The sequence below is a fragment of the Polyodon spathula genome, chromosome 11 (genome assembly GCF_017654505.1).
Source record: "Polyodon spathula isolate WHYD16114869_AA chromosome 11, ASM1765450v1, whole genome shotgun sequence".
Classification (NCBI taxonomy): Eukaryota; Metazoa; Chordata; class Actinopteri; order Acipenseriformes; family Polyodontidae; genus Polyodon; species Polyodon spathula.
Genome location: NC_054544.1, coordinates 44,654,925 through 44,662,061, shown reverse-complemented (window position 1 = coordinate 44,662,061; position 7,137 = coordinate 44,654,925). Strand labels below are relative to the sequence as shown.

Sequence of the window (7,137 nt, the reverse complement as noted above, 5' to 3'; positions counted from 1 at the left end):
AATAATAAAAAAAAAAAAAAAAAAACGATGGCACCTGTCAAACAACGGTAATAAAATAACAAACCGACATCAGCTGAGTGGCTGACTGTGAGAAAAAATTACAGTGAAAAACAGAGGCTGCTAAATTCGACTGTACCTACATTTGACTAAGGCGCATTAGAGTCTGCTTTTCCACGCTTGGGAAGTGACGTTGCAGGTACGGAAATATTCCTTTGTTAAAAGTTTGTAAATGCGTCCATTCCTATTTAAAGCAACGTCGGCCATTATCCAGCCTGGAGAGACACCACATAAAGAAACGTTGTCGACTTGCAATATCGATTAAGGGTAAGACTGTATGATATTGCAAGCAAATGTTTTGCTATGAACAGGGATTCAATTAATTTGTAACCCAGCCCATTGCAAAGCTGCTCTGAAAAAAGCTTTGTTTTTATTTATTTATTTATTTATTTATTGTTGATTTATTTATTTTTTTATTTTTTTAATTGACTACAAGCTATATAGTGGAGAAACTTCCATCAACCCCCTGCAGGACTGGCACTGTGAGATTGTAAGCTTGCACAGTAGTATATTCATTAATTCATACAGAGACTGTTATGGAGCTGTGAAGTAGGGTCCTAAATAACTGTGAAAAGAGCAAGAAAAGCTGTCTTGAGCACAGGAGGCTTGTGCAACAGTATGTCTCTGCGAGTGGAGACGGTGAAGAGGTGGCAGGTGGAGCTGAACCCTGCCCAGGACTGGTTGCAATATGAGGTTGGGGTGGATGGCTGCTATGTGGTCAGGATCCAATGTGGCCTATGCAACAAACACAAGGCAAAGATCAAGGACCTGCGCAACTTCAGCCCAGCATTTGTCAATGGGATTGAGGGCGCTTCTTTGAAAAAGGACAATGTCAAAAAGCATTTTCAGAGCGAGATGCACCAGAAGGCCGCTGCCCTTGAGAAACTCAGTGGAAATGTCCCTAACTTGCCTTCGGCACTGGCCCAGTCCATCGAACAGGAGCACCTCACTCGGCTCTTCGATGTAGCCTACACTGTCGCCAAACTGGAGCTGCCGCTGGCTAAGTTCTCACAGATTGCCAAGCTGGAGGTCCGACATGGGGTGGACCTGGGGCAGATGCCTCTCACTGAGCAGAAATGTAAGGAGTTTCTGGAGTACATAGGCAGGTCCACCAAAGTGGAGTTGATTCACGCCATCCAGGAGTCACCCTATTTCTCAGTGCTCGTTGACGGCTCTGCGGAAACTGGAGCTACAGAAAAAGGCATGATCTACGTCCTATATGTTGATCACACTGGCTTGCCGTGCGTTCGCTTCTTTGGTTTCCGTGAGGTCGAGCATGTGCATGCTGACTGCCTGAAACGAACCGTGCTTAATGCTTTCTTGGAAGAAGGCATCGACATTGAGAGGAAGTTGGTGGGCTACCTGGCCGACAGCGTCACCGTCAAGGCTGGGGTCGCCACTCTCTTGCAGAACGAGATGCCTTACCTCATCCACATGAACTGCATCAGCCACCGCCTAGAGCTATCCATTAAGGAGATGTTCCAGGGCACCAGCTTTGATGATGTCACAGAAATGTGCCTCCTACTAGCCAGGCTGTATCAGACTTGTCCCGGCCGCATGCCAGAGCTCAAGAGCTTGTCCCAGATCATGCAAGAAGGGGACATCAAGTCCCACCAGGCTGAAGGAACCCGTTGGGTGCAGCACAAACAGGGGGCCATCAAGGCACTCTTACAAGCCTATCCTGCTGTTGTGTGCAACCTGGCCAATATGTTAGCCCAGACTGTCCTCCCTAAGGAGAAGAGCATCTTCCAGGAGTGTTTGCAGACACTGCGGAGCTTGAAGTTCATCCTCCATCTACTGTTCATGTCGGAGATGCTTGAGCCACTCGCCAAACTCTCCCGGTCTCTACAGAATAGTAACGTAGACCTTCTCGACACCGCAGCTCTTTTGCAGAAATTCTACGTCACCTTGGGCCGTATGAACAATGGCATTCTGCGTGGGGCCCTCAGTGAAGTCTTGAAGCACACAGAGACAGACCCCCGGTCGGTCTTCTTCGGTGGGACACGACTCCAGGCTGACCTTGAGGAGGCCCGGGCCTTCAAGGAGAAGCTTCCCTCTTACGTAGCGGCAGTGTCGGACTGCATCCTGCAGCGATTTGGCAGCCTGCACCACATGGAGCCCATCCAGTGCTTGAAAATCTTGGAAGTGGACTTATGGCCAGAAGCCCAGGAGGAACTGGAAGACTATGGGACCTCTGAGCTCCAGATCTTCACCGGCCACTTTGAGAAGCTGCTCTCCCTCAACCATGTGGACAGAACCAAGCTGCCAGAGGAGTGGGTGCAGTTCAAGCAGTTTCGTAAGGAGAACCTATCCCAGGTTTCCAGCCAGCAACTGTGGCAGAACCTTCTCACCAGCCAGCAGAGCCGCTTTCCAAATCTTTACCATGTGATCTACATTCTCCACTGCTTCCCTGTGTCCAGTGTGGTGCTGGAGTGGGGATTCGCAGCAGTGACCAGGCTAAAAGCCAACGGAAGATGCAAATTGTCCATCAACATACTGGAGTATCTCACCAGGATCTCCGTTGAGGGGCCTGAGCCTGACATGTTTGACCCCGGGTCGGCGGTCAGCCTGTACTGCTTTGAGCAAATGGGATTCATCACTGAGCCTGGATTCAAAAGAACATCGCAGTATGCTTTCTCAGATGAAGAGCCTGATTCTCCTAACAAAAGACAAGAGGTTTGTTTCTTTGAAGATCAGTACAGTAGTGATGAATAAAACTCCTGCCCCTAGTTATAAGGGTTTTTTTTTTTTTATTTTGGCAGTAATTTTATGGGTTTTTTTTTTTAAGTTGCAAAAGGGCTTGAATTACTAAGCATCTGCACAGAACATTTGCACCACTTTTTCTATAAGGAAAACTTATTACTATATTTTTAGTTTGTATTATAAAAATGCTAGTTGTTAATTAAATTGTTTTGTGATAGACAGTTGAATTAGTCCTAAAGGGTAATTATTCAACTTTGTTTTTATCTAATAATTTAGTGAATTGTTAATCTGGCATTGTAATTGCCAGGACCCCTTGCAAATGAGATGTATGTCTCAAGGGTTCGATCCTGTTTAAATAAATAAATATGAAAAAAAAAAATTAAAAACTAAAATTGTAATTATGTTCACTGTCAAACATCAACAACAAAATACAAATGCCATGTAGAGGGCAAAGCAGGGTATGTTAGAAAATACAATTGCCTGTATGAATTGATATGTTATGTGGGCAAAATATTATTAGTTGTCTCACATTTTCATTTTGGATTCTATTAATAGTGGCTGATAGAGATTTTAGAAAGACTGAAAAAAACATAATTCAGTGACAAACGTTTCGACTAGTGGTCTTTAGAAAGACATTGGCGACATTGAAAAAGACCTCTGGTCAAAATGTTTGTCATTGAATTTATTAAGTTTCTGTTAGAATTTCTAAATATTAACAATATTGAGTGTTTATTAGTTATACTTAATATGGTTTTGACTATTGTATGTCAAAAGAATGTTACCTTATTAGCCAATGGTTTAAATCCAGTGATTAAACACCAACCATAACATTGTTAATATGTTGTTCACTGCCATTTACTAGGTTGATGTTTTTTTAAAAAGCAGATGTAGGGACACCATAAGCAGTGTGAATGGGACTAATTTGACTTGGCAAGTCTGCATCATGCTTAGATTGTTTTGGACAGGTAAGTGACCATTTCTAAAAGCTAACCTCTTAATGCTAATTTGTGTTGGATGGATGCAGAATCACCTGCCAATTGAACAGTGATCATTTGCTTCCTATCGGCACCTGTCAAATGTGGCTAAAACTCTCTTGAAATATAGATATACAGCTTTTATATAGTACAGAACACAACACAGTCACCCTTATTAAATCAAGGTGGTCCTACAGCATATTGACAGTGTTATGGCAGGTGTTTCCGTTTTGATTTGGTGTACAGTAACAATTTCAGTGGATTTGCCACATTTAATGTAATTTATATTATTTTTTAGGTTTAGCATATGAGATGCTACCTACGTAATATACATTTTTATGTTCCTTTATTTGTAGAATATCTGGGTAAAGTCTTCATATCCAAGGCAATTTCTTTTAGGGTTAGGGTTGTTTGATTTTATTTTATTTTTTTTTTAAATATATATAGTGTCCCAGACATGAATCGGGGTTTATTTCAAATCTCTGAATATCATATATTTTCCTATTTTGTTTCCTTAAGTATCGTAGGGCATGCTGGCAGGGAAAAAGCCAAGATGTTTATATCCATATTTTAATTGTTTTGTTAACTTGTATTGTAGTTACTAATGGTACCAGATAGTACTAGAAGTTTAGATCTGTAATAATGAAGTAAAACGCTTCAGGCAAGTTTCACATACCCCGATTAGCATTCATCTTGGACTACTTTACCTAAATATTATATAGTTCAACACTAGTGCTAATCTGGGTCTGTGAAATCAGACCTTTATGATCCAGGGTTACATCTAAACCCCCCTCCCTCCCTAATTTGTTTTGCATTGTATATGGTATCTGTATTTTCTTGTATTTGAGGGGTGCCAGTGTGTGGGTTAATGAAATGTAAAGTATCAGCATAGAAAATACTCCTACACTTGAGTTCCTTTTGCTTTCTATACCATCTGGGTCTATGTAGGTCTGCCCTGTGGTATATCGGTAGTTTTAATAGTAGGATTGGCTTTCTTTGGCATCTTGAAGTTTGAAACTGTTCAGAGTTCATCTTTTAAGGTGTTTTTTTTTTTTTTTTTTTCAGTATTTCTTTGTACTGGATTTAAATATTGCATCTTGTTATAAAAACCTCCCTTTTCCATTTACAGTCTGTTGGTGTGACTTAATACAGGTTCATGTATTGTAATTGTGTATTAGGAATCCTGTAATTTTAAAAAGAAAAAATGTTGCAAAGTTAAAACTAATCCACTCAGGTTGATTTTAAGAGTCTTTTTAAAGGGGTATAGCTAATAACGTAATAAATCTTACCTGTAGATGTAGATATTTTGAAAGCTTGTATAGCAAAAGTGTGTTAATAAAAAAAGATTAAGTGCCTTAATTTCAGGTATTCTTGCATTGTACCTGGTATCCTGGTGTCATTTTCTATCTAAAAATTCATGTATACTATAAAATGTTATTCTTTTAAAACCACCCATTTCAGAGGATTTGTTGGAATTATTAGCTAGATCCCCTTTAAAGGTGTACCAACCAAGGCACTAAGACCCCGTTCACACTTGCAGTTTAGGCCGGCCCAGGGCCACCTTATCTCACTTGTGAACGCTAAAAAAATGAAAAGGCAGCCCTGGGCCAGGTGAAATTTAGACCAGCTTTTTGATGCGTCCTAAAGTAACAATGCCGCCTCAGGGCTGGCCTGTCTGTATGTGTGAACCCAACGCAGGCCCTGAGCCGGCCTTAACACGTCAGTGCGGTGAAGTAGCTGAAACCACTCCCCTACTAGGTAGATCAAACGGCGTCGGTTTTAAGAGGTAGCAGCTGGGACGATGCAGAAATTAACCCTTAGTGTTCAATTTATTCAGCGCTTGTCAGGCGTGTCGGGTCCAATTTATTTTCACACGCGTTGTTAATTTTATATGCTCTGTTTTAAATATTTTTTTTAAAATAGGTTTACAAGATATTGAATTGCAAAAGGACAGTCCTGCATCTTCAGCCAAGCCCCACCCCTTGTTTGCTGTATTTTTCACATACCTCTTTATAGATACTGATAAATCCTCTCCTGATTACTCGTTTTATCACCAAACTCCTCAATAATGCGATCCAAGTAAATATTTTATTACTATAACATCTCAAAAAGCTCTGCAAATGTCAGTGATGAATGCAAAAGCAGCTATCTCCTTTATGTCCGTGTGATCTCTCTGGTGCAAGGGGCTATCAGATACGCCCTTTTGAGTGGAGTTCAGAGAAAAACCTGCAAGGTTTTCAGAGAACTCTCGGAAATACTGAACAGCAGGCCAGAGAGAAACCCACCACAGATCTTGGATTCTGTGGGACTGACGGCGATCTCCAGCCTGGAAAATAGCAATGGGAAATGCACTGAATACACCAGCACTTTTGACGATGATGGGTCAGTCATGAATAGTATTTCTTCATCGTATAGCTTTCTTTAAAATAATAAAACTTAGCTTATTTAAATAATATGAACGATAAGAAATATTATTTGAACGATATATATATAATATATATATATATATATATATATATATATATATATATATATACACATACACACACACACACACACACACATTTCAGATTGTAGCTAAGATTGTAAATCTCAATATTGATAAATAATGCGTACGACGTATGATAATCTGTATTGTGACTAATGTAATGTACACGTCCTTGTTTGATGCATTTACGCATGATCCAACACGATCGCTTCTTTCCATAGTAACCAACTGCACTGTCAACACACGCCTTTATCTTGTCTTATGCAATAAGTACAGCACCAACAGTGTTGCAAAAAATAGATATTTACTTTTGCAAATTTCCCTGCTCAATCTCTTTATGTTGACTTCCGGGAATGCAGTGTTTGTCACTGTTTACATTCCCGACAAGTACTTCGCCACAATTTAGGCTTCCTTTTCAGCCACATATGTGAACGCACTTAGGCACCCTAAAACCTCAACTGTGAACGGAAATTTTGTGGCGGCTCAAGGCCGGCTCAGTAAGTGTGAACGGGGTCTAAGTGTAGTCAAATGTGGGTCTATTGAATGTGACCGAGGGAGTAAATGGAAAAGCCAAGGCCGTTCCTCACACATTTATTGTTAAACAAGGCCCACTTCAGCTTCACCCTGTCAGAGCAGCCTGATCATGGGGCAGCTATTTGTTAACTACTTCTCTTACAACAAACTCAGACCTAAAGGAGCTGGGCAAAAAATAAATAAACACCCGTCATACGTAACACACCCATCTGTGTTAATGACGTCGATCCTGTAATATGTACCAGGTGCATCTCCCTGTTGGACGTTTGCTTATAAGACTGTACAGATTTCTGATGTTTCAGGAGGGATAATATAAAAAATGGCTTCATTGCAGATTTCCACCCAATATAACTTCACAGAAATTAGGTGATCATTTTGGAA

At 40.7% G+C, this 7,137-nt stretch overlaps 1 long non-coding RNA gene across 1 annotated transcript; it reads left to right on the top strand.

The window, feature by feature from the left end:
• The first annotated feature begins 243 nt into the window (after positions 1-243).
• LOC121323351 lies at positions 244-5,093 on the top strand. Its single transcript, XR_005951137.1, has 2 exons — positions 244-324; positions 3,646-5,093. It is a non-coding gene; the product is annotated as an uncharacterized LOC121323351 (long non-coding RNA).
• Positions 5,094-7,137: the final 2,044 nt, after the last annotated feature.